The sequence below is a fragment of the Rhinatrema bivittatum genome, chromosome 18, assembly GCF_901001135.1.
Source record: "Rhinatrema bivittatum chromosome 18, aRhiBiv1.1, whole genome shotgun sequence".
Taxonomy (NCBI): Eukaryota; Metazoa; Chordata; class Amphibia; order Gymnophiona; family Rhinatrematidae; genus Rhinatrema; species Rhinatrema bivittatum.
The window spans coordinates 54,047,563-54,075,269 of NC_042632.1; the positions used below are offsets into that span (position 1 = coordinate 54,047,563).

Genomic DNA, 27,707 nt, shown 5'->3' on the forward strand with positions numbered 1-27,707 from the left:
TATCGCCAGCTTCAAACAATCATAATTTACATCAGAAACACACATAGTAAAATTCAAAATAACACACAAACATACAATTTAAAATAAAATCACAAACAGAACCTCCTTTCCTGCTACTGGTCTCTTTTTATAATTGCTCTTCAAATTCCTGCCTAAATAACCAACTGCCTGATTCGGTAAGGCTTTTCTCCCATTCTGTGCCTCGGGAAAATACCTTGATGCATCAGGCCTCAAGTTAAGAATTTCCTAAATGTATTTGTGTCTAATGTAACTGCTCTGGCATGTAGTTCCACACTACTGAGCCTGCTAGAGAAAGCCATCGGTCCCTGACCTCACCATTCACCAACATGTGCCTGTCGTATTGAGGGGACCTCTGCAAAGCCTTTATTTGGAGATCGTAAAGATTCGTAATAAGGCACCTAGCCATGGTACTTTTCCATAGTTAATTAGTTTGTGCATTAACATTAGAACTTTATAGGACTGCAGAGAGCACCACACAGATATTCTTACCTGTGTGGAGCTCTCTGTAGTTGCAGCTCAACCAACCACTCTCTCTATTGATCTGCACAGTAAAGAATCGAAAGGCACTTTCTTTGTATATCGATCAGTTCTGATATCCTGCTGTTCTGAATCTCCGGTTTACTGTTCGGCACATTGCCTCTCTACTTCAGTTCTTCCCTAAATCTGTAGCTTAAAAACAATTTTCAGGGTACTTTTTTTTTATATTGACACTAATGAAGAGCAAAATCTCTCTCTGCTGAATAGAAGACCTTTCTATTCATTCATCTGTCAAGTACTTGAAGCAAATATAAATTTATATTTCTCCAAAGAGCATTGAAATATTTCCCCTTGCAGTTAGTCAGAGTCAGGGGTGTGCATATAAAATTATTTTGTTTAGTTTCTCGTGTCATTATTTTATTTATACTGATTATATGTTTTTGTTTCGCTCTTCAGTTAAGCTCATGCCAAGACTAAAATCTGAAACAAAACAACATTTCTTTTTTGAGTCATTTTGTATTGGAAACAACATAAAATGAAGCCACTAATTTCATTGTTTTTTTTTCAGCTAGTTTCAAAAGGACAGCAAATCCCTAACTCATAGGGGCAGATTTTATAACGCGCGCGCATGGCGTACGTGTGTGCGCGCTATCCGGCGCGTGCACACGTACACCCGATTTTCTATCTTGCGCACGGGGGCACAATTGTGCACCTTGCGTGCCAAGCCGTGCTGCCTTCCCCCATTCCCTTCCCCCTAACCTAACCTTCCCACCCCTTCCCCTAACATTTCCCCCCCCAGCCCTACTCTAACCCCCCTCAAAAATGTTGTTTTACCTTTTGCGCCGGCCAACTGCCAGCGTGCGATCCCCGGCACAGCGGCAAATATGGCCGCTGTGCCGGGAGCCTGCCCCCTCCCACGTCCCACTCGTGGACCGCCCTGGACCTCCCCCACCCCGCCCCTTTATGGAGGCCCCGGGACTTACATGTGTCCTGGGGCTTTAAGCGCAACGCCAGGCCGGTTACACCAATGCCTGTTGATTTTTAAAAGTATGCACATAAAGGGCCAGATTTTGAAATTTATGCACGGGCATAGATTTGATCGCGCAACCTGGCGCAAAGAAATCTATGCCCGATTTTATAACATGCGCGGGCTGCCCTGCGCATGTTATAAAATCCAGGCGCGTTCAAGGGGGCGCACACATGTGCACCTTGCGCGCACCAACCCCGATGGCTTTCCCCGTTCCCTCCAAGGCCACTCCGAAATCGGAGCGGCCTTGGAGGGAATTTTTTCTCCGGCCCCCTCCCCCACCTTCCCCTATCTAACCTACCCCCAGCCCTAACTAAATGCCCCCCTACCTTTGTTGAAAACGTTTCTCCTGCCCGAGGCAGGTGTAATTTGCACGTGCTGGCGCGCCATGCTCCGGCACAGGCCGTTATGCAGGAGCATTTGACCCCACCCCCGGACCGCCACCATGCCCCCAGACTGCCCCGATCCGCAGCCACACCCCCGGACTGCCCCTTTTTGCAAGTCCCGGGACATACATGCGTCCCGGGGCTTGCGCGCGCCGCTGAGACTATGCAAAATAGGCTCGGCGCACGCAGGGGCAAATTTTATTTATTTATTTATTATTTTTATTATACCGAATTTCATGACTGATATCACATCAACCCGGTTTACAATTAACAATGTGTGTAAAGGCAGAGAGTAACTTAGTAATCAACATTCCCAATTCAACTTCAAATACAGTAAAACTTAAAATACTATAACAATATTATGTACAATGTGAGAAAGTTACAAAAAATAAGGAAAATTAACTAGGATCTGGAAGGGGGCGGAAACTGAACAAAGAATATTTACATTTTCTCAGGTTACGCGCGTAGCCTTTGAAAATCTGCCCCAAATTCTCTCAGAAAATCTCTCTGCACAAATTAGCAGGTGTAACTAGTGCAGGGAGTTTTACAAGGATAATTTTCAAGGCAAACTTGCATGCTCAGGTTAGCTTTGTGTGTGTTCTGGCCCGTAAATTTAAAGTGGGCGCTTACAACAGTCGCCCCTTGATGTACTGAGGCAGATTTTTGCTCAGGGTCAGCATGAGCTGGGTATTTCTTTACAAATTAGAAAAAAAAAAGAACAGGAAAGAAACAAACATAACCCTCCATGATTCAACCAGCATTTATTCAGAAAAGATATTATATGTGAGCCATTGAACAGATACAGTATTGCTGTCAATTGTGTTCTCTGAGCCCACGCCTAAAAAAATGGGGCATTGCTCTTATTTAATCAGGGCCCCATGTGATATTCTGAATATGTAAACCAAACACTGAAAATAATATCTCAGTTGGGAATATTCTCAGCAATTTTAGGCAATGCCTTTTGTTGGCCAGGCTCAGTTACTCTGGCCATGGTTGAACAGTGACCAACTGACCACAGTCATAACAAGTAGAGATGTGAAAACTTCTGCAAAATAAGATTCAAACCATTTTACCAACTTGAATCAAAAGCACTAAATCTTCAACAAATTTACTAAACCTTTTTTTGAAGGAAAAGCCGTAAAAATCCAAGATAGATTTTGTCAGATCTGCTTCATATCCATTTCAGATTCCCTTAAAATTTCACTTAGATCATCAGGGAAAAACAAGTTATGGATTTGTCCATTAGGCATGGGTTAAAATTTGAAAATTCAAATCAAACCAGGACGAAATCCACCTAGTTCCAGTTTGACTGTGACTTGTTGACGCCTCTCAGGCTGCAGTATCATGAAGTTATAGTTAACCATGCACAATTGTGGTTGAATATGGGCTATAGCTCACATTCGCTGACTAGTGACCATATGTATTTCGCAGCAATTCACACATTTATTATTTATTTATTTTTTTAATTGTCCATATGGTAGGCCTGCATAATTTGGCACATCTCAAAAACATATCCTGAGGCCCAAGAAATAATTTGCATTCAAAAGCTAGTTTTGAATGACTGAGACGCCCCACCAGCTGCTTCATAAATATATTGTGCAGTTTTGGGCTGCTTTCAACAATGAATACTGATACTTCTCCTCCACCATCCTAAACCTGCCAGTTAATCGCAGCGCATCACCAAACATATTGTCTTGGATGCAACATTCAATTATTCTTTCAGGCCTTGTGGCATAATATCCTAGAAACCAGCTATTACAGAATCTGAATGGCATCAAGTGATGTGGAAAAGCATTATTCTCTAAATAGCAGTTAGATGAACTCGTAATAAATGGGTATTAAAAGTGTTAAGTGTATGATAAGTAACTCTTGACAACGTAATTATCTAAACAGTTAGAAATGCTGCAAGGTGGTGTTGTCAAATCCTCGATACCAAGGGCATTTCAGCTGAGATTGTTTTTAAAGTACTAAGTACATTTATTTTCTGGCTTTTTTGTTTGCATCTGAAGCATTGAAGCAGTACCTACAGCACAGAGGAACAGAGCCAAGCGAGCACCCTACCCTTCCAGGGCAAGAGATTGCCTCCCGTTTCTTGGAGAGGGCCGACGCTCCACTACTCGAGATGTTGCTCGCTCGGTCTCCCCAAGCTTGGCACTGAACTGGTAGAAGGAGGTTCTGGGGGGCTGCTCAGGAAAGCATTTTGCCTCCACGAGTTACTGACACGACGCATGAATGGAACATCGACAGCTTGGGAGCGGTTACAGACCCTCCCGTTAGCAGCTTAATACTCCAGTAGGGAGCTCACACACTTTGTTCCTTCAATTTGCTTCCTTTGCATATCAACAAGAAAAAAAACAAAACAGGCAAACAATTTATTTAAGCTTTACAACTTAGGAAAAAGCAAAGTGCTTCTAGATTTGCACAGAAAGCTAAACTCATTGCCCCCGCTCGGGGTGACGGGAATAGGAAGCGTCAGAAGAAGCAGGGCCGCCAGTTGCAACTTCACCCTCTGGAAACGACTCAGAACACAGACTCATTGCTCTTTCGAACAGGAGCAGTCATTCTTTATGGTCATAGATTAGAAGCAGCGGTCCGGTTTTATAAATTTATAACAAGTTGGAAAGAACTGAGGGCTTGGCCACAGAGGTAATTGGTGTGCATTATTTATCACAACTCATTCTGCCACAGCAGTAAACTTTGCAAACAAAAGTTGGTGGTTATAGTTGGTGCCCACAGCATTTGGTTTGAAGTGGAGGAGAGGGTGTAAGACAAGGTGAGAGAGTCTCTGAAGAAATAGATGGATAGATAAATGTGTGAATCCCATGCACACACACATTTGTATGAAATTCTATATATAATGAGGACAATTTTCAAAGTAATTAAACTGCATACATTTTTTTTTTTTACCCACATGAATTAGTTGCCTGAACATTTCCCACTTTCCATACAGCCGCACTTTTACCCACATTGAGAGGAGATGTTGAGGTTGACTGAGGAACAGTACACGCGTAGGTGCGTGCATTTTTACAGTAATGCTCAACCCCCACAAAAAGCAGCTGCGTGTGTCCTTGTGCACTGTACGGGGCAGGCAGAGCCACGTCTACGAATGCCCGGGATAATGTGGGCATCGGGCTTGGCCTGCCTGCACCTGAGAGGGGTCTGTGATGAGGGGTCAGGGAGAGCAGTTAGGGGAGGGAGGGGGTGGTCTTGCCGTGCTGGGATTTCAAACCATTCAGTGGCTGTACTCAGGCCCCGATTTGTGGCATCGCAGTGAGCAAGGAAGAAAGGTGGTTCCCTAGGGGCTGCTATAAAGGGTGGACACCAAAGGTTTAGCCCGCCTTTTATGTCATCCAGTGTGATTAGTCACCTCCCTCCCGCCCGCCCTCTATGATATTATTATTTGCTGCAACTTGGGGATAGGGTGGACCGGAGTTCTTGACGCTGGGTACACCGCGTAGTTTTGATGTGATTGGGTTCAGTCACATTGTTGAGGGACTCCTTGCTGGGTCGTGGTGGGGGCCCTCACTGGAGGGGTGGGGAGGGGCCTGGGGGGTAGTGCATCTTGCTAGGGGAGAGGCGGATGACTACCGGGGTAGCTGTGAATTTTTAAAGAGTTGGGCTCGGGTGATCGCTTTTGTTTGGGTTTAATAAAGCTGCGCCTTATTTCGTTTTTCATTTGTGGGATGTGGGGGAATAGTAAAGAAGGTCGGTGCAAGGGAGGCCATAGAGTCCCAGTTGCCCATATTGTTTGCACCCAGGGCAGTTTTCTAAGTAAACGCCCTTGTGTACTTTCCCTTGAAAACAGGGGCAAAGGCCATAGGCAAAACGTTTGTGCCTTGTCTGCATCAATGCCCATAAATGCATGGCCAGCATTTTGTACCTGCCTGGAGACGATGCTGATGAATTGTAAAAGAGTCACACTTACAATATCTTGGCTTCTGGCCCATCCGCCGGACTGAACTCCAACCACCTACGTGCCAGAGGAATCTCTTCCATCTGTCCCACCCACCCCAGATGTGTAACCATTTGAACTCAGCCCAGGAGAGTTTTAGACATCAGCCCTGTTATAAATACAGTGGAAATCTGCTGGACGTTTACTAGAAAATTTTGGAGAAATTTAAAAGAAAAAATGTTTATAGAATTCAAAAAACATTCATTTCGGATGTTAAAAAAAAAAAAAAATCCAAAGTAAGTTTGCCAATTTGATACAATCCACTTCAGATTTTTCAAATATCCGAGGCAAATTAGAAAAAAACTTTCTTCGGAGATGGTTTGTTGAATCAATTCAAAGAACAAGGGGAAGCCAAGGAAAACTGCTACAGCCAAGAAGAGCAGGAAAGAATATTAATACAGTGGGAAAATATGTTGTAAGGTATGCATAAAAAAATATATAGGAATGCTAAAATTCAAATAAAAAGATATACAAAAACAGAAATATATTTATTTTACATCAAAATATTAAACAAACATACTAAAAATGTATAAAACCCACAACACATATCAATACTAAAATATAAAGCTGCATCAGAGGCTGGCCACTAATTCTTATGTCTGGGCATAGAATAAATGAATGAAATCCCTATGGTACCATGTCCATCAGCACAACCCCATCAACGGGAATGATCATCTTTCCTGATAAAACTGTGGCATATTTGCACTGCAGTGCATAAGGATCTACATAGCTTTCTATGTGGGACTTATAATCAAGTATCCAGCTGATTTGATGGATTTTTTGTTCCATTTTATCAAAGGAGCTTCCCACTGCTCTTCTTTTCACAGACATAGGAATTATTGACCAGCCCCTGATGCAGAACTTAAGTTCGAAACATGGACCCGTGTCAAAAGGGACACAATGCCAATATTAAGGAGTTTTCACAAAGTTATTTCTTGGTTATCAAAATAAGCTTTGCTTTTAATGGGCTATTAACTGAAGCTGATCTATTATACATAAGGCAGTTTGAGAGTCAATAAGCTATTTAAACTAGAAAGCTTTCAATGCTAGTATGATGGTTACCTATACAGTTTAAAAAAACAAAAGGGAGGAACACATTGTCAATATTAAGGAGTTTCCATGACAGAGTGCATGCCATAGAGGCAGTGCATGCAGATATGTATGTCTCATGCATATTCATTGTGGATATCCTGAAAACCAGACTTGTTTACGGTTCTTCAGGACTAGGATTAGTCACCCTTGCTCCACATCAAAATTGCTGGTTTGCATTTTTTGTGTAGATGATGCCTCCCTGTCTTGTTAAATCAATTGACTGAATAAGCAAGCTAAATGGTTTTTGCATATCTATATTTGTTCATGTAATTTGTTTCCAAGTATTTATACATCTAAATAATCAACAAAACTGTCTTGCAATTTCAGTGCTTGATTTTAAAAAGGTACAGCTCTGTGTTATCAAGTTAAGCATACTTGAAGCTAAAGTACAGTAAAGTCCTTGAAAATTAATGCTAACTAAAATAATTGACTTGAAGCAAAAATTGGTGCAATTATAGTGGTTGATGGCTTTGTCAGTTTTCTTCTGTGGAAACTCACATAATAGGAAATGCACGTGTATATCACCTTAAAGCCTGATGGTTGTAGGCTTCAACCAAGCAAGCATGAGATATTTGGAGAGACACACTTAATCTGCACATATAATGCCTTTTTGTTGTTGTTTCTGTTCTTTTTTTTCTTTTCTGGGTGCTTTACTCCTCTTCCTATCAAGTTCCTTAAAAGCATTCATTTTATGGCATCCATGATTTAGACCTTCCAACCTGTTGATTTCTGAATAAGGTGAATTATTTAAGATGAAAATGCCAGCGTTTCAATGGAGTAATCCTGCTACAGTATTTAAGAATGATTCCATGAAACTCTATAAAGACAAGGCGACTTTCATAAAATAAGGGGGTCTTAATCTATATTAGGATGAGTTGAAAGCTCTGAGGATTTCCTAAAACAGGTACAAGAGGATAATGCCTATGGCTAAGTATAGTTTCCTATGGGTTTGTTAAAGATAGTTCTTACATGCAGCATTATGTCATTATGCTATAGGTGTGCAAACCAGTGCTGCCCCTCTTCCAAGTCTATATACCATGCCTTCATTTCTAGTGGAAAGTGGCATTGAGAAAAGTGAAGTACAATGCATTAACAACCCTTTGCTCAAAGAGGGATAATGAGTATGGACAGCACCTAGTTGACTAAGGCATAGCATTGGTAATAATTCTGTAGGGAGCTGCACTGTATTCCCTTGGTCAACAAAGGCTCCTTTTCTCTTTCTTACATGTATAGAAAAAGATAAATCTCTATCTAGTGTGCTATTCATTTATTTCAACAATTTGTATTCTGTCATTTCCAATTTGTTCAAGATGGATTACAATAAAACATACATAAAATTAACAATAAAATATTTAAAACAGGAAACAAATGTACATATTACAAAAAGTTAAAACAAATTTCTAGTTTAAAGTAAACCAGATAAACTTGACTGAACAAGATTGCTTTCACCTTCTTTTGAAACTGCAAGTAGTTCTATTCATTACAGATATTGAACAGAATGTACATTCATTTAAAAATGAATGGTAATCCAAACTGAAAACAGCTAATTTTATTTTGTTTTGGTAAATCCAAAACAAATAAAAATGGCCCTGAAAATTCTAAAAAAAATTAATTTTTTGGGGGAAAAAAAGCATGCACTGTTTTCTTAAATGAATAATAATGAATTTATATGAAAAAAACAAAATCTTTCAAAAATTTTAATTTGAGGCAAAAACGTCCCAAAAAAGAAAGAAATGAACCGAATTGAAAATTTAGCTGCACAAATCCCTACTACCTGATGCCATGAATGATGATTTCCTGAAGAAAACTAAAGTAGTAAAGAAGATATGGAGAAATGGAAATCGTGAATCTCTTGCATTTTAAGAAGTTCATGCTTCTCTAATCCATGAGAACGTAGTGTGAGCATTACAAACTGAAGAGGCCAATCACATGGAATAGCAGAAAAGGAAAAAGAAGGAACGAAGACAAAAGAATAGAGAAACAAAAGTCAAACAAAAGAAGATTCCATTGCTAGCAGTTGACTTTTGGCCTCTAGAAGTGTTAACAATGATGCTTGCCAAGTAGTGACATCACTTCTTAGTCACACATTACCTTTACTTTCAGTATTTAATTTTACAATGAACAGAAAAGCACAGATATTTCAGACCCCTGTCTCACTACAATATCTGCTGCATTTGAGTTGTTCCCTATCTTTATTGGCAGTACATCACTCCGGCATAAATTACTTGGTCCTCACTCTAGTGAGGGAGTTTTGAAGCGGTTTATCAACCCAAGTAATAAAGCTAATTGTAATATATAAAGGAAATTTCTCTACAGTCCTGTGTCTGAGTGACTTATTTTCCTTCTTCTACTAAGAAGCAAGCTGACAAAGGCGCTTTGATTGATTGCTATCTATGGAAGGGCAGACACTGTAGACCGTGCCCGAACTCTTCAAACTACATCATTAAAATATAAGGTTTCAGACCTTGACATGACGATTTATTTATTTATTTGTTGATTTTTATATACCGACATTGGTCGGAACATCCTGCCGGTTTACATTGTAACAAATTAACAAGAGAGTGAAATACAATAAACAGGAATGGGGAAGGGGGAGCAGCAATGGAGGAGGAGAGAGGACAGCAGTAGGAAGGATAGAGAAAGAGAGATTGTATAGGTACATTCGAAATATAAATTAACAATAGACAATATATGTACAGGTGGGCTTGTAGGTACCAGACCATTGATGTCAGTGAAAGGGATAGAAGGGGGGGGGGGGGGGGGACAGGGAAGGATAAGCTAAGGGTGGAGGAGGGGAACTAATAACACACTATTTAGGGGTCTTTGCTAGAGGGAAGAAACACTGTAATTTGGAGACTTTGCTTGGGGGGGAAGAAAAGGGGAGAAAGAGGAGAGGCAGATAAGAGGAGGGTAAGGTGAGAGGGCTAAGGGGTTAGAGTGCAAGCTAAGTTTGGTCAACATCTGGATACGCTAACTTATACCTGTTATTGTTTGTAAGGTTTTGGGTGGACCCTTGGACACTGTGGCAGCTGACTACGCCCACGGGGGGGGGGGGGAGTCCAGTGAGGGGCCACAGGTCAGGCTCAGCTTTGGGACACAAAACACAGAGTTATATCTTTTATTAGACAGAGTTGAGAAGCCACCAGAGCTGGCAGTAGTGAGTAGAGATGAAGCCCGGCTGGGCTTAGGGTTCATCAGGATACTCTATGGCTGAGCTGTAGTGGAGAAAACTGAGATAGTGAGTACAGTGGAGCATACACAGAGTTCTGGTGTACAGCCTCGTTGGTAAAGTTACTCACACAGCGGTTTCTCCCAGAAGGTAACACAGAAGCTGGAATAGACGCAGGCCATTGAGGAGCGAGTACCTGGTTCCAGGGAACAGCTCTGAGGAAATAAAGTTGGTAACTCACTGATGATGTAGGCAGCGGTTTATTCCAAGCAGAAGCGATAAGTTCAGGCAGCGAGTCAGGGAACATGGGCCCTCGAGAAGTGAGTACTGGTTCCTGATAGCGACCTCAAAGAAATGAGAGAGGCCCCCGAGGAGCGGGTACCCCATTAGGATAAAGTCCAAAAGTTGGAGAGGTAGAGTAGCTAGGTATGGAGAGCGAATCCCATCCATAAGGAGATCCCTTGCTAACTCGATTAGCTAGCAAAAAGTGTAGGCTTTTGTATCCGGGATGCGTGACGCCATCACAGGGGGGCGCCCCTGAAGTTCGCGCCAAAGAGAATAAGAAACAGGGCCGCTCGGTGCGCGCGCCCTATGGTACCTGGACAACATGGCGGGATGCAGCACCCAAGCCGGACCAGGGACGCCGGAGGGGACGGCAGGCAGATGCCGCGGCAGCCAGACGTCCATCAACCGCAGGAGGAGTCTCAAAAAAGGTAAGGTGGGCGGAGTGAAGACATCGTAACACCTCATTCCTAGCAGAAGTAAACTTCACGTCACTGGACCAGGCTACAGGCTCAAGCTCGTATTTACACACACAACTCTTGACCATGCCCATGCCCTACCCAAATGTGCATGGGAGATATGCGGCATTTGGGCAGCTTTTAAAATTTGGTGGGTGCGCACAAGCCCAACTTGTGCCCATATCTCCTGATTCTGGCACACGCCGGGCTTTTAATATTTGCCTCTAAACGTATGCAGTCAGGGATGGGAGGGGAAATATTCAAAAACAGCCTTGGTGCGCATGACTACAAAGGCTTTTGAATATTGGCCTCTCAATAACCGATGCAGAGCTCCACATTAGGAGCCACCATGCAGGAAAAGGATCTTGGAGTCCTTGTCGGAAATGCATTGAAATCCTCACCTCAGTTTGTGACGATCAAAAGATCAAAGAGAATGGTAGGAATTATTCAGAAAGTAATGGAAAATAAAGCTCAGAATATCATAATGCCGGCTCTATAAATATAATGACGCAACCGCACCTTTATTTCCGCCTATTCAAGCAAATTAACATGGCAACCACACTGCCGAATCCAAAAATAACTTTGTAAGCAAATCCACGCAGAGAAACTGTTGTAAATTCATCTATCACGATGACTTAATGGGTCTCCTGGACCACAAGTTCTGCAAAGTAACAAATTCTCCAGAGATGAGGGAAAGACAAATTGAAAGGCAGCAGCAGAGCAGATTTGCTCTCTCTTAAAGCGATAAAATAGGATTCTAAGTCGGTTCAAAAAATGCGTCCACACTCAAATACACAAAGAGAACAATTTTCAAAGCCATTTAGCAGAGTAACAAAGGTCGCTAAATTTTTGGCATTTCAATTTAGGTCCCTATAATTTAGGTAAATTAATTAGACATAGAAGGGGGACCTGGGGGTTGGATTCATAGTTGCTCTTGTGCATTCATTTTTTAAAAGAAAAAAAGCAACACAATACCTGTTTTGTTTAAAAAGGAAATGAAACTCACCCCCTCCCCCAAAAAAAAATTGGAGGGGGGCGCTCTAGGGAGAGCTGTAAGACATTAACCCCCCCCCCCCCCCAATGACATATCTTACCCCTGAGTCTGCACAAATTTGCCAAGTCACTCCTGGCCCTGAGGCCTACAGCAAAACGGCCCTTACCATTCTGGATCCTGGACCCAGCAGGGCAGGAGTGACTCTGGAAGGGGCAAGATACCTCAGGGGGTGGGGAAAGACCCAAGGGGGTGGGGTCATTTTTAATGTTTTGGCACCATGGAAAGTGTGGGGGGGGCGGCAGTTTCTTTTTGTTTTAATGTTTATTTTGGTTCAGTGAACAAAAAACCATGAAATTAGCATTCAATGAATCGAAATAAAAGAAAAACCCAAGCGAAATGAGCCAGAACGAAAACATTTTCCTTGCACAGCCCTCGTAAGAATCAGAGAGGAGGAGGATGACAAGGCCGGAACCAGCGTGGCTGTGGCAGTGGCAGTGCTGGCATTCTGGGCATGGGCGGGACTGATAGGGAGAGCACAGAACAATGGTGGGAAAGAGGCTGAAAGTTAGCTGGAGGGGTGATGCGGGAGCTGGGTGTTGAGTTGAGTACGGAAACTTACCCAGAGTGGAAGAATGACAACTGTGCAGACTGGGTGGGCCAGTCTGGTCTTTTTCTACCGTCTTTATTATATTACTTGTCTTTGCCTGCCCCGCCCCCACTCATCTTCCCTTCCCTCAGAGAAGGAGACTGAAGCAAGTCAGGGATGCTTACAGCCTAAACAATGGGCTTTCTAAGAACTTAGATCCTTTCTAGTGGGCTAGAGCATTGCAAAAAGCTTTCCCGGCAAACGTGCAATAAATCTGTTAATTAAGATGTGGTAAGTGGTTTGATGACCTCGAATAAAAAGTGATGAAATGAACGCAAGGATATGAAAATCTGGATACATATTAAAAAGAGGGTCAGTGCAGAGTCCTGCAGGGAGTTCACAGGCATGGAGGGAGAGCTAGCACACAACACCCTGAAATCCAAAAGGTATAGCAATCCTGATCAATTTGTATCTGTGTTTCCTCCAAGCTGGTTCAAAGCCTGATGCATTAACAGATTGTTGCTCTATCTCAAAGACTGTAACAAATGGACCTCTGGGAGGGACCTCATGCATTTGTAATCTACAAAGTAATTGCACCACTCCTATGTTTCTTCCAGCAATTGCATTCTTTTCTTTGGCTTCCTTTCCAATACAGGCCAAAGGACATGGTAACTTCTTGAAGCCGTGTAGGATGCAAATCACTCACATTTTGGCCAAACCCCTCTCCAGAAATATAATTCAGCGTAGATATTTTCTGCACTTTTTTGCCCTACATTTGCCCCAAAGTTTGACTGCACTTGAATATGTAAAAGTTATAGGACACTATAGGTCTGAGTCTACCAAAATAAATTATACAGTTGTGATTGCAATGATGGAGCATAAATCCTGCACTCTTATTAGCTAACATAGAATAATTGAGTGAGCTATGGGTCAATAATATTGATAGTAGTAACAACCTAAAATTCAAAAAGCAGGAGAAAAATGCTTGGTTCATCAAAACAAATATGGATCTGTGAACAAAACGTCATGGGTATAGTTAGAAGAGCCCACAGAAAGGTGTCATGAGCAATAAACAACCCTAAATATTTAAAGATCAAGAAAGTGGAAAAAAAAAAGCCATTCATATTCTCTGCTCCCACAAAGGAAAAAAGTTCTTCACTATTCATTTCATTTATTTCACGTTACTCGCCTTGCCAACTAGTGCTCAAGGCAAGTTAAAACAAAACTATAAATCCAATAATTAAAGCAATAAACACAAATTTAAAACATCATAAGATTGAAACGGCCAATCAAACAAAGCTTACTCAATCAGACAAACACTTGACTTGCATCATTTCTATCACTGGAGAAAACATTTGCTCAAGGAATCAGCTAGCATTGAGAAAAACTAACAACCCTAGGTTGTTTGAGTTTCACTCCACCATGGGGACCTGTTTCAAGCAGGAAAAAAGAGCTTTCCAACTGTTTTACATAATCAAAAGCAGAAGTACTTGACCAAGGCAATCCTTAGTCTGCCTTTGATGCCAGGACAACAGTTTCCAGAAAAAGGCATCTCAATGTATCCATTTCCTTCTTCACACAGGTCAGGCCCATCTAAAGGTCAAGATGGATGGAGCATGACATGCCTTGCTCTATCCCTCTTCAGGAGTCTCAGTCCAGCAATTCCCATCGGTTGCTGTTGTGTTATCTCAGCCGGAGGTGTCACCATCCAGAGGTCTCCCGGAATTCTAAATTACTCCAACACCATTCAGTATAACCATTCTCCAAGGTATCTGCTCTCAGATCTGCCAGATAGTAGTGTGCCTCTGTGTGGCTCGTCTGCCAGTTAATAGTCTGCCTTTGTATGGCTCATATCAGAGTTTGACAACTGAAACTTCTAGTTATTTTAGTTTTCCTTTCCTACCTAGCAGCATTTACAGAGAATGTGCAAAGTGATATTAACAGAAGATAAAATAACAGACATTTGCTTTACTGTTAAGTTTAATATTATAGCTGTTAAAAAAAATTTCCAGTGCCATAAAAATCTCTGGATTACCATTTCACTGTGGGTGATCCTTTGCGAGAAATAGTTCCTGCAAAGTATAATCCATGGCAAAAGTTCTTTATCACTCTTTGAATGATTCACCACTATTCTAGCTTAATTAGAAGGCATTAGTACCCTCTGTGGAGTTTTGGTCAGTTATGGGAAATTAAAACTGGATTTCTCTGGTTGCCATGGTTTCGGAGTTCTTATTCTCTTGGATAGTCATTAAGATTCCATGGCAGTACAAAACTAATGAAAGTTTTTACACTTTACACAACAAGCACCTGCCTCTCCCTTTTTAGGGCTACATAGAAAATAGCATTCAAGATGGAGTGTAACATTCTGGAAAGGCATCTTGAAAAATATACAGTCCATATCGCGAAAACCTAACACACACTATGACTGTATTCTTCCATAAGCCATTATCAATTTAAAAAGTAGTGCTTTTTGTTTTGGTATTTTTATTTTTAAACCTCAATTATTAGACTTCAATCCCTTCTATAATAAATTTACAGAAAACGTTTAATAGCTAAATTTTTTTAATTCTTTTTTTTTTTATGAAGATGTAGCGTTTTTATTTTTAATTAAAAAAAAATGTCTGTCTGTGGTGGTGATATGCAACTCATCAATTTTCAACTACATGTGATATTTTCCACTTGACATTTTGTTTACAGAAATAGTTGACAATTGAACTGCCCAAGCATCTATGTGAATAAACCGGATTCACCTGAAAACCCCCAAACCCCTGTGCCCCTCCCCTCCTAGGTTCAACCACTTCAACCTTTCAGGATTCAGTTTAGAAATTGAAAATATATCTTTTCTCATTAAACATAAATGAACACATTAACTATCGCTTTCCTGGCTTTTCTTTTTAGCCATGGGCTTTGAAATGAGATAACTCTAGAGAGCCTTAGAAAGCCGTAGGTTCTGGTTCACTAATGGTTTTCTCCCATTCCGATCTTTAAGAAAAGACTTAGTGAATCAGGCCTATGGATAGATGTAGTTATAACTACAGATTTGTAATAAAGTCAGAAGAATGTATAATGTGAACTGTAGTCAAGAAATCCAGCAGATAGCAGTCATATTACTTAAATTTCTAGTTTTATCCATAATAGCAATATTTAGACCCTTTAAAAAGACTCAGGGTTAGGGCATCAAACTGAGCTTTCTTTTTCTCTTGCGTTGTTACTCCTTGTTGGACTACCATCTAATTTTTGTCATGGTTTGGCTCCAAAACAGTAATAAACTTATTTCAGACCCTTCCATTTAATACATACAAATGTACCTTCCTTGTAGTTCTGGAATGCTTCTGTTCTCTGTGCTGAATTCCACTTGGACACAGGAAGATGAGCCAGAATGAAAGGGGGAAAACGATAGTCACTCAGCAGTGCATGGGTCGGAGGAATGTATCTTTGCAGGATACTAATGAAACAGGAGAGTTAGGGCATCCCAACAGAGAGGTTCAAATAAAAGCAAACATAATCCATGTACCTATAAGTAAAGAATCACCTGAGCTAAGAATTCCAAATTATCCCTATCGACTGAAAAGCAGGATGTTAATACGATCAAAAAACGCACTTTAAAATGTCTGTATGCCAATGCCAGAAGACTAAGTGCGAATGGAGAGTTAGAGTGTATAGCAGTAAATGATGAGAGACATAATTAGCATCTCAGAGCCCTGGTGAAAGGAGGATAATCAATGGGACAGTGCTATATCACAGTCCAAATTATATCGCAATGATAGGGAGAATCAACTTGGTGGGGGGTGGCACTTTTTGATCAGGAGGATATAGAGTCCAACAGGATAAAGATCATACAAGAGACTAAATGCTCAGTAGAATTTATATGGGTAGAAATCCCATGTGTGTTGGGTAAGAGTATAGTGATAGGAGTATATTACCATCCCCCTGGCCAAAATGGTCAGACAGATGATGAAATGCTAAGAGAAATCAGGGAAGCTAACCAATTTGACAGTGCAGTAATAATGGGAGATTTCACAAACCCCAATATTGACTGGGTAAATGTAACATCAGGACTTGCTAGAGACATAAAATTCCTGGATGTAATAAATGACTGATTCATGAAGCAATTGGTTCAGGAACCAACAAGAGAGGAGACTATTTTAGATTTAGTTCTTAGTGGAATGCAGGATTTGGTGAGAGAGGTTACAATGGTGGGGACACTTGGCAATAGTGATCATAATATGATCAAATTTGAACTAATGACTGGAAAGGGGACAATATGTAAGTCTACAGCTCTAACACTAAATTTTCAAAAGGGAAACTTTGATAAAATGAGGAAAATAGGAAAAAACTGAAACAAACAGCTGCAAAGGTTAAAAGTGTACAATAGGCATGGACATTGTTTAAAAATATAATCTTAGAAGTACAGTCCAGATATATTCAATACATTAAGAAAGGTGGAAGGAAGGCAAAATGATTACCAGAATGGTTAAAAGTTGAGGTGAAAGAGGCTATTTTATTAAAAAAAAAAAAAAAAAATCCTTCAAAAATATGAGGAAGGATCTATCTGAAGAAAATAGGAAAAATCATAAGCATTTTCAAATTTGAAATGAAGTTGGCTGTAGAGGCAAACACTCATAATAAAAATGTTTTAAAATATATCTGAAGCAAGAAACCTGTGGAGTCAGTTGGGCAATTAGATGACTGAGGGGGTTAAAGGGGCTCTTAGGAAAGATAAGGCCATTGCAGAAAGACTAAATTAATTCTTAGCTTCTGTGTTTACTAATGAGGATGTGGAGAGATACCAGTTCCGGAGATGGTTTTCAAGAGTGATGATTCATCTGAACCAAATCACTGTGAACCTGGAAGATGTAGAAGGCCAGATTGACAAACTAAAATCACCTGGAATGGATGGTATGCATCCCAGGGTTCTGAAGGAACTAAAATATGAAATTTCAGATCTATTAGTTAAAATGTGTAACCTATCATTAAAAACATCCATTGTACCTGAAGACTGGAGGGTGGTCAATGTAACCTCAATATTTAAAAAGGGTTCCAGGGGTGATCCGGGAAAATATAGCATTGAACCTGACTTCAATGCTGGGAAAAATAGTGGAAACTATTCTAAAGATCAAAATCACAGAGCATCTAGAAAGACATGGTTTAATAGAACACAGTCAGCATGTATTTACCCAATGGAAGACTGGCTTCACAAATCTACTTTGTTTTTTTTGAAGGGGTTAATATACCTGTGGATAAAGGTGAACCAGGAGATGTAATGTATTTGGATTTTCAGAAGATGTTTGACAAATCCCTCATGAAAGGCTTCTAAGAAAACTAAAAAGTCATGGGAGAGGAGACTATGTCCCTTTACGGATTACAAACTGGTTAAACGACAGGAAACAGAGAGTAGGATTAAATGGTCAATTTTCTCAGTGGAAAAGGGTAAACAGTGGCGTGCCTCAGGGATCTATACTTGGATCGATGCTTTTCAATATATTTATAAATGATCTGGAAAGTAATACAACGAGAAAGGTAATCCAATTTGTAGATGAAAAATTATTCAGAGTAGTTAAATCACAAGTGGATTATGATAAATTGCAGGATGACCTTGTGAGACTAGAAGATTGGGCATCCAAATGGCAGATGAAATTTAATGTGGACAAGTGCAAGGTGATGCATATAGGGAAAAATATCCCATGCCGGAGTTACACAATGCTGGTTCCATATTAGAAGTTACCACCCAGGAAAAAGATCTACGCATCATAATGGATAATACATTGAAATAGTCAGCTCGGTGTGCTGCAGCGGTCAAAAAAGCGAAGAGAATGTTAGGAATTATTAGGAAGGGAATGGTGAATAAAATGGAAAATGTCATAATGCCTCTGTATCGCTCCATGGTGAGACCGCACCTTGAGTACTGTGTACAGTTCTGGTCACCACATCTCAAAAAAGATATAGTTGCGATTGGAGAAGGTACAGAGAGGGGCGACCAAAATGATAAAGCGGATGGAACAGCTCCCTTATGAGGAAAGGCTAAAGAGGTTAGGGCTGTTAAGCTTGAAGAAGAGACAGCTGAGGGGGGATATGATAGAGGTCTTTAAGATCATGAGATCTTACTTAATGTTTGGATACTTGCCAGGTTCTTATGGCCTGGTTTGGCCACTGTTGGAAATAGGATGCTGAGCTTGATGGACCCTTGATCTGACCCAGTATGGCAATTTCTTATGTTCAAGTACTGGCTGGAAGAATGTACATTCCAGATTTTTCAAATTAGGATGAAAAAGATAAAACTAAACTAATCAACCCATCAAGCAAAATGGTTTTAAATTTGCCTGCAACAACTAAACATTCTGATGTATTTTGGGAGATTTTATTGAAGATTTCTGGGAAGCAAGAGACAGTAGAATTGCAGGTGATATCCCTAAAATGCAGTTGAGCTGGAAAGTTTTGACTCATCTCCTTAATAAATGTACTTTCACAAGGGTTCCTTTGCACATCCCGATGCTGCACCGAGAGCAATACTTGAGTCAGCCATGTCTCCTGGGAGATAATGCACTATATCAGCGGCACCATCACAAGCAGGAGAAGCCTGACCTAGATATCAACTCCAGGCCTCCCACATCCTGTGGCAATAGATGGGCTCAGTTCCAATACTTGTAAGCTGAAAAGCCTGCATGAAATATCAGCCTGGAATAATGTAGCACAATGCATGCGACTACTGACTTGGTCACTGGGGAAAAAATACCTTTCTGCTGAGTGTCACCTGACCCAATTTGTATAGTAGCATTTCAACAGCATTTCAGTTTACATGGATTGCCACTTAAGGGACCTCTGTCAACGTATCCTGCAGTATATCTGCAGGAAGAAGTTTACAACGGTCCCTCCATTTTGAGAATTGTATTGATCAAAACAGCCTATGGCAACTGGCAAGGCCAGATCTGATTTTCAGCAGAATTAAAGTTCAGTGTGGGAAAAACAGGAGCTGCTGACTGGACCAATCCTTGTGTTGGTCACCTCTGTTCTCTGTCCGCATTGGTTCCTGATGAATTTTCCAGTTCCTCACTTCCTTTACCGCATCCCGTCTCTGAATCACCAGGGCTTCCTTCCCGCTTCCCACGTCAAACCCATTACTTCTGTGCTTTCTGCTAGAAACCCCATCACAGAGTATTTCCTGGGTCACATCCCCACCTGTGTGTCTAGTTAATTATTTGTCTAGAGTACAAATCATATCTGGGGTTTTGTCAGCCTCTATGTTTTTTGTCTTCCTTGTATAAATTTTATATATCTTACATAATGTGTACTTTTATCTCCCAAAATCTGTGTGTGTTTATTAGGGATGTGAATCGTTTTTTGACGATTTAAAATATCGTCCGATATATTTTAAATCGTCAAAAACCGTTAGGGCCACGATACAATACCAATTCCCCCGATTTATCGTCAAAAAATCGTAAATCGGGGGAAGGGGGAGGGCAGGAAAACCGGCACACTAAAACCCCTTAAAACCCACCCCCGACCCTTTAAATTAAATCCCCCACCCTCCCGAACCCCCCCCCCAAATGCTTTAAATTACCTGGGGATCCAGCGGCGGTCCGGAACGGCGGCGGTCCGAAACGGCCTCCTGCTATTGAATTGTGTTGTCTTCAGCCGGCGCCATTTTGCAAAATGGCCGCCGCAAAATGGCGGCGGCCATAGACCAACACGATTTGACTGCAGGAGGTCGTTCCAGACCCCCGCTGGACTTTTGGAAAGTCTTGTGGGGGTCAGGAGGCCCCCCCAAGCTGGCCAAAAGTTCCTGGGGGTCCAGGAGCGATTTCCTGCCGCGAATAGTTTTCCGTACGGAAAATGGCGCCGGCAGGAGATCGACTGCAGGAGGTCGTTCAGCGGGGGTCCGGAACCCTCGCTGAACGACCTCCTGCAGTCGATCTCCTGCCGGCGCCATTTTCCGTACGGAAAACTATTCGCGGCAGGAAATCGCTCCCAGACCCCCGCTGGACCCCCAGGAACTTTTGGCCAGCTTGGGGGGGCCTCCTGACCCCCACAAGACTTGACAAAAGTCCAGCGGGGGTCTGGAACGACCTCCTGCAGTCGAATCGTGTTGGTCTATGGCCGCCGCCATTTTGCGGCGGCCATTTTGCAAAATGGCGCCGGCTGAAGACAACACGATTCAATAGCAGGAGGCCGTTTCGGACCGCCGCCGTTCCGGACCGCCGCTGGATCCCCAGGTAATTTAAAGCATTTGGGGGGGGTTCGGGAGGGTGGGGGATTTAATTTAAAGGGTCGGGGTGGGTTTTAGGGGGTTTTAGTGTGCCAGCTCACGATTTTCACGATACTTTACCCACCCAAACGGCAACAATACGATTCCCTCCCCCTCCCAGACGAAATCGATCGTTAAGACGATCGAGGACACGATTCACATCTCTAGTGTTTATAGCACTCTATACGTAATAAGAAATTACAAATGTAGATAGTATTGAAAAATATTGGCTCCTTAGGAGGAAAAGTAGCGACTGACTGGTACTGTAAGAAGGTGCATGCATAAGTCAATATTATCTCTGGATGTCATCATGTTCCCCAAAACAGTCAATATTTTTATGTTATCAAGTAAATACATAGCAAGCTGTCTTTGCTCTAGCATGTTTTAAAATAACGCAGAAAATTAATCCCATCATCAATATGCTGTGCTAACTATTGCTTGATCCTTACAGATCAATCACTTATTTCTTTCTGGTATCATATGACTCTGAATGCATTGGAAGCGCTGTTGGAATGGTTTCAGGTGACTGAGAAGAGAGAGAATTAACACTTAGCAGGAGATGAGAGGGAAGAAGGCAGAACATTTGGGCCTGACAAGATTGTAGCTGTTTCTCTGGCTTTGCACAGTGAGATAGCATTAGTCATGGAGCTTTTTATTTACTCTGCAACAAAGGTCAGGCAAATAGAAAGAAAGGTCTGCTAGGAGAGCTGGACAGGGTAGATTTACAGCACTAATGAGGTAGGGCAAATGAAGGAAGCAGGACTATTGTTGCTGTGTAAATTATAGACTTGCACAAAGCAGGTAATTCTGGAGGGCTGTTTTTAAATAAATGATGCAGATCCTTGTGTAACGGATGCCAGCCTGCTGGAGACTGCATGCCTTCCCTTCTCCATCCGCAAGCATTTGGAATACCCCCGAAGGTGCTGTCCCAGACTCCCCTTCTTCAGGGATTAGTTATCTGACACATCCAGGACATGGAATAGAAGGTGCAATTATAAATATTCTCTTTTTTACTCACAGCAGTTTGTGAAACTTTTTTTTCCCCCTGGCTTGATTTGTATGAACACTGAGATCTGAAATGGCATCAATTATTATTTAAAAAAATATATGCCTGTTAGTAACGGGAAAATCTTCCAGCCCTTTTCTACTAGCGACATGCGCACTATGGCCCTGCAAAAAGGACTTGCCTTAGGTTGTAGTACATTACGTTCTATCACACAGTGGACAGGCAGCCTTGTCTCATGGTACCTTTATAACTCTGAAATCCAATCTCAAAAAGGACAATAAATAAAATTCAACAATCCCAAAATATCATAAAAGAAAAGAGAGAGGTACAACCAGAAAAAATTCTTTTGAATGTGCATTCAACAGTAGAGAAGGTTTAAGCACAGCTATACAAAACTATGAATAATTATTTAAGCCTCAATTTAGTTCAGCTTCTGGATGCCAAACAGTGGAAAATAAGATCATAAGAAATTGCCATGCTGGGTCAGACCAAGGGTCCATCAAGCCCAGCGTCCTGTTTCCAACAGAGGCCAAACCAGGCCACAAGAACCTGGCAATTACCCAAACACCAAGAAGATCCCATGCTACTGATGCAATTAATAGCAGTGGCTATTCCCCAAGTAAACTTGATTAATAGCAGTTAATGGACTTCTCCTCCAAGAACTTATCCAAACCTTTTTTGAACCCAGCTACACTAACTGTACTAACCACATCCTCTGGCAACAAAAATTCCAGAGCTTTATTATGCATTGAGAGAGAGAATTTTCTCCAACCCCTATTTGATGAATATTTTCTATCACGCAAAATGTTAAAAGGCTGATTTTTATAAAAATGGGATGTTCATTTTGAGGGTCCTTTTTAATAGTGTGCATAAGTCAGCATGTACACACAGACCCTGCACCCAGATTTATTAAGCAGTGCATGAGATGATAAAAAAAAAAAAAAAAAATTATGCAGCTCCTGAAATTGAAACCAGTTTTTAATCAGATCTGAATGCATTTTACAGTAAATGTTTAATTCACTACCAGTGCCTGAACTTTTCAGCTTGTAAACCCTGACACATGTTCATGTAACCAATACATTCCACATAGCAGGAACCTTGCAGGGCCACAAACCGGCCTGGACCTCAGGAAATTCCTACTGAAGATGCACGAGAGAGATTTCTCTCTCTTTTACTTTAATTTCGTAGTGTTTTTCTGTATTTTTGGTTTGCTGAACTGAAAAAAGAAATGCTACCCCTCCCCCTCCCCCCACACACTCCTGAACCCCTCCCCCAGCTTCCACGTATTCAGGGGTCTCCAAGATAGGAAGGGCCAGGACCAAACCCCCCCATCGCTCTTATCCCACCAGTTCTGATTTAAAAAGGAACGGCCAGTGCCAGGTTGTACAGAAGATAAGGAGAAGGTGCATGGACGCCACATTGGCAAATGCTGTGACCTCATCTCGGGGAGACCAGGTTTGAGGGGAGGCTGAAAACCAGGAACAGGAGGAGCAGGTCCTATCAAATCTGGCTTCTCTGGTGGATTTCACTGACGAAGACCTGATAGAGACCTAGGCTTTGTGGACTGGGGGGATCCAATCTGAGCTTATCAGAGCAAACCTTTCCCATACCAAGCCAAAATCGGGTTGCCCCACTAGATCTGTGGGCCCATTGCCACCAAGCCTAAACTCAGAGGAACCAAACAATCTTCTGTGAATGCAATTTCCCCACTGTTAGCTGTAGTTCAAGAGGCTATAAAGCAGGGTGGAGTTGGTCCAGGGGGTGACTATTAAAACGATCAACAGTCTTCATCCTAAAGCATATGGGGAATAGATCTAAACATGTACATCCTTCAGAAAAGGCAAGATAGGGGATAAGAGAGACATTTAAATATATCCAAGGTTTCCATGCAGAGGAAGTGGCAAGGAGGCTCTAGAACGAGGGGTCATGGGATGAAGGTTAAAGGGGAAGAAATATTTATTTTATTATTGGTGGAGGTGGTGGAGACAAGGACATTATCTGTATTCAAGAAAGCTTGGGATAAGCAGAGGATCTCTGAGCGAGTGCTAGGGACTGTGTGATGTTCCCAGTCTCTCTTGTCCTCTCTCTCTCTCTCTGTCTTTTTCACTGGATCACTTCATTGTTAGGAATAGGAAAAAAAAAAAAACCCCAAAAAAGCCACAGTCTCTTCATCCCCAGGTAGTTCTGCACTGCAGAAGGTCATCTCAAGCTCCAGTCCAGGCCAACTCAATTGCACTTACTCACAATGGAATATCCTTTCTATGTAGCAAACACCAGACAGACAGTAAAGAGCACAATGTGGGGATTAAAAAAATAAATGTAACTCAAAGTAACACAGCCCTCCCAGGCCCTGGTGGAAATATAGTGCACAGGCCACTCTCATCAACCAGCACAGTCCTCTTTAGCAAAGAACTTTTAAATACAAGGAACAATCCTTCAGACTCTGGCTGGAACACCACGCACAGGTTTTTTCATCAACCTCTTTAGCAAACAAAATCAAACCTTTTAAATACAAGGAACAATCCTTCAGACTCTGGCTGGAGCACCATGCACAGGCCACTCTCATCAACCAGCACAGTCCTCTTTAGCAAACAAAATCAAACCTTTTAAATACAAGGAACAATCCTTCAGACTCTGGCTGGAGCCCCATGCACAGGCCACTCTCATCAACCAGCACAGTCCTCTTTAGCAAACAAAATCAAACCTTTTAAATACAAGGAACAATCCTTCAGACTCTGGCTGGAGCCCCATGCACAGGCCACTCTCATCAACCAGCACAGTCCTCTTTAGCAAACAAAATCAAACCTTTTAAATACAAGGAACAATCCTTCAGACTCTGGCTGGAGCACCATGCACAGGCCACTCTCATCAACCAGCACAGTCCTCTTTAGCAAACAAAATCAAACCTTTTAAATACAAGGAACAATCCTTCAGACTCTGGCTGGAGCCCCATGCACAGGTTTTTTCATCAACCTCTTTAGCAAACAAAATCAAACCTTTTAAATACAAGGAACAATCCTTCAGACTCTGGCTGGAGCCCCATGCACAGGTTTTTTCATCAACCTCTTTAGCAAACAAAATCAAACCTTTTAAATACAAGGAACAATCTTTCAGACTCTGGCTGGAGCCCCATGCACAGGTTTTTTCATCAACCTCTTTAGCAAACAAAATCAAACCTTTTAAATACAAGGAACAATCTTTAAGGGCCTCAAAGCTTTTCCAGCCCAAATATTCAGAGCTTCAGCTTGGGGTTACATGATTGCCACCTCCCAGCTGTAGCTGAGACTTTGCAAGTAATACTGTGCTTCTGCTTCCCTCTAGCCTACTCCGGAAGACACTCAACAAAGAAGCAAGCCCAGCCACTGTAAAACTTACTTTCTGTTTGTGATCTGCAGGCCTGTTCCCTCCTCTCTTTGGCTCTCTGGGCTTGTTTTTTCTGTCTCCTCAGTTGCTGTTCTGGGTCAAATGACTCATAACCTCCCTTCCTCCCTTGTGCTTGGGCTCCTCCCCCTTCCTTGCTATAGGCTCTTCCACCCTTCATTCCTTGTCTAGGGAGGGCCTAGATTCAAGCAGTGGATTTCCCCAAGTCCAACTTAGTAATGGTTTATGGACATTTCCTCCAGGAACTTGTCCAAACAATTTTTAAACCCAGCTATAAGAGCTTTCCATCACATCCTCTGGCATAGAATTCCAGAGCTTAATTTTGCATTTGGTAAAAAAATATTTTTTCCTATTTGTTTTAAATGTGTAGCTTAATAACATCATTACATGTCTCCTAGTTTTTATACATTTTGAAAGAGTACACAACTGATTCACATTTACCCATTGTAACTCACTCATTATTTTTATAGACCTCTGCCATATCTTCCCTCAGCCGTCTCTTCTCCAAGCTGAAGAGCCCTAACCTTTTTAGCCTTTCCTCAGAGGGGAATCATTCTAGCCCTTTTATAATTGTGGTCACCCTTCTAATTCCACTATATCTTTTTTGAGATATTGCAACCAGAATCGCACACAAGATGAGGTCACACCATGGAGCAATACAGAAGCAATATGATAGTGTGTTTTATTCTCCATTCCTTTCCTAATAATCCCAAGCATTCTTTTTGCTTTTTTTGGCTACTGCCACACAGTGAACATGATGCCTAGATCCTTTTTCAGTGGTGACTCCAAATGTAGAACCTTGTACATTAGGAGCTATGATGTAAAATTATGCAAAGCAGTTCATCAGCTAAGATCACACAGTATAACTTTGCAATTACAGCTTTGCAAACATGACTTAATATAAACCTTAATTATACCTTGATGAGATGTAACTGTTAAAGATTTTGAAAAAAAAGGTTTGCAGCAGAGCTGCATGTGTTATTTTTCTAACAAGCTTATTTGTATAGAAATCCTGGTAGGAAAATAACAGAATGTGCTAGTTATGAAAGTGTGTGCAAAGTTCAGTGACCTCATATAGATGCTACCACTAACATGAGTTCTTGTTCACAGTGGGACTTGTCAGAACAATACAATATCCAGATTAAGCTCTTGTCAAGATATTGCGCATTGTAAAATCAAATGCTAATTTTGAAAACTTGTTTACTAAAAGGCAAATATTAAAAAAGATCTGAGTCCCTAAATATAGAGGCCAAGTTAGATAGCTAACAGGGTCATTCATCAAAATGCGTTATGGCGTTATCGCTCTAACGCCCATGATAACGCCATAATGCATGCATTATCTTTAGCTTCACACGATGCCTATGCAGATTCTGAAAATGCAGTCAAAGGGGAGGAGTTTATGAAAATAAGGGTCTTACCTGGCGTTAAGCTATGTGATATGCCTGAAATGGGAATTCCATTGTGTTTGGCACAAGTATTAGTCATCTATTCATACCACTATAGAAGGGTCAACCAGTAACTCGAGGTGAGGTTTTGGTGGTGGCCAATTTACATGGGTTTGGGGGCCAATTTACATGCACAGTCAGATGTACGAACTGCACAGTACACATCAGTGAAGATTTGATGTGATTTGGAGTGAGGAAAGATACACAAAGATGAGATTTGTACAATGTACTCTCACCCTAGCTTAATAGCACCCAGAGTGATAGCACAGGATAACAAGCTAGGACGAGAGTTCATTGTAGAAATCTCATCTTTGTGTATCTTTCCTTACTCCAAATCATGTCAAATCTTCACTGATGTGTACTGTGCTGTTCGTACGTCTGCCTGCACATATAAAACCCTAGACCACCACCAAAACCTCACCTCGAGTTACTAGCTGACCCTCCTATAGTGGAATAAATAGATGACTAATATGAGAGCCTTATAAAGAGGTTTGTTCTCTCCCTCTCTCTCTCTCTCTCAGGAAATGCACCCCTTTTTTTCATCACGGGCACTATTCATGTGAAATTTATAGCAAAATGATGAATCTAGGCCTAAGTCAGGTGCCTATTTTCAGCTGAATTTACGAGTACATGGGGTCAGTTTTTGGTGGCTAGCCTGTCAGCAAAGTTAACCAGATAAGTTTGTCTTCAGCAAGATGGATACAGCAAAAGAAAATCTTGCCTTACTAATCTATTAGAATTTTTTTGAAGGTTGATAAGGTGAGCTGGCTAATAGAGCGTGCCTGGATTTTCAGAAAAGTCCCACGTGAAACATCACTCTGTAAATTAAAAAGTCACAGGATAGAAAGAGATGTGCTACTGTGGGTTGGTAATTGATTAAAAGATAGGATATGAAATGTGGAGTTAAGGTTAATGCCTTGTGAGAAAGCAGAGGTGGTGTTAGGTTGCATAAAATGGATTTTGTGTGTACATCTTCCTAATATGGATGAATCACTCTGGGCAGAGTGAATGGACCATTGTGGTCTTTTTCTGCAATTGCTAGGTTAATATGTTATTAACAATTATTTAAAAAATAATAATGTTATCTAATGTGAAGTAATAGTATCTTAGGTAAAATACTGCAGCTCGGTTTTCATGTACAGCAATGCACTCTGGGACTTCTGCATCCATTGTGATTTCAAGCATGCCA

General features: G+C 41.4%; 1 protein-coding gene across 1 annotated transcript in view; it reads right to left on the reverse strand.

Annotated features, from left to right (window-relative positions):
* The window catches only part of SFXN1 (sideroflexin 1), a 267,010-nt gene extending 241,868 nt beyond the window's left edge, over positions 1-25,142 (reverse strand). The window contains exon 1 of the mRNA XM_029583524.1: positions 25,068-25,142. The gene's annotated coding sequence lies outside the window, so the exon portion shown is untranslated. The remainder of the gene's footprint in view (positions 1-25,067) is intronic.
* Between the last annotated feature and the right edge of the window lie 2,565 nt (positions 25,143-27,707).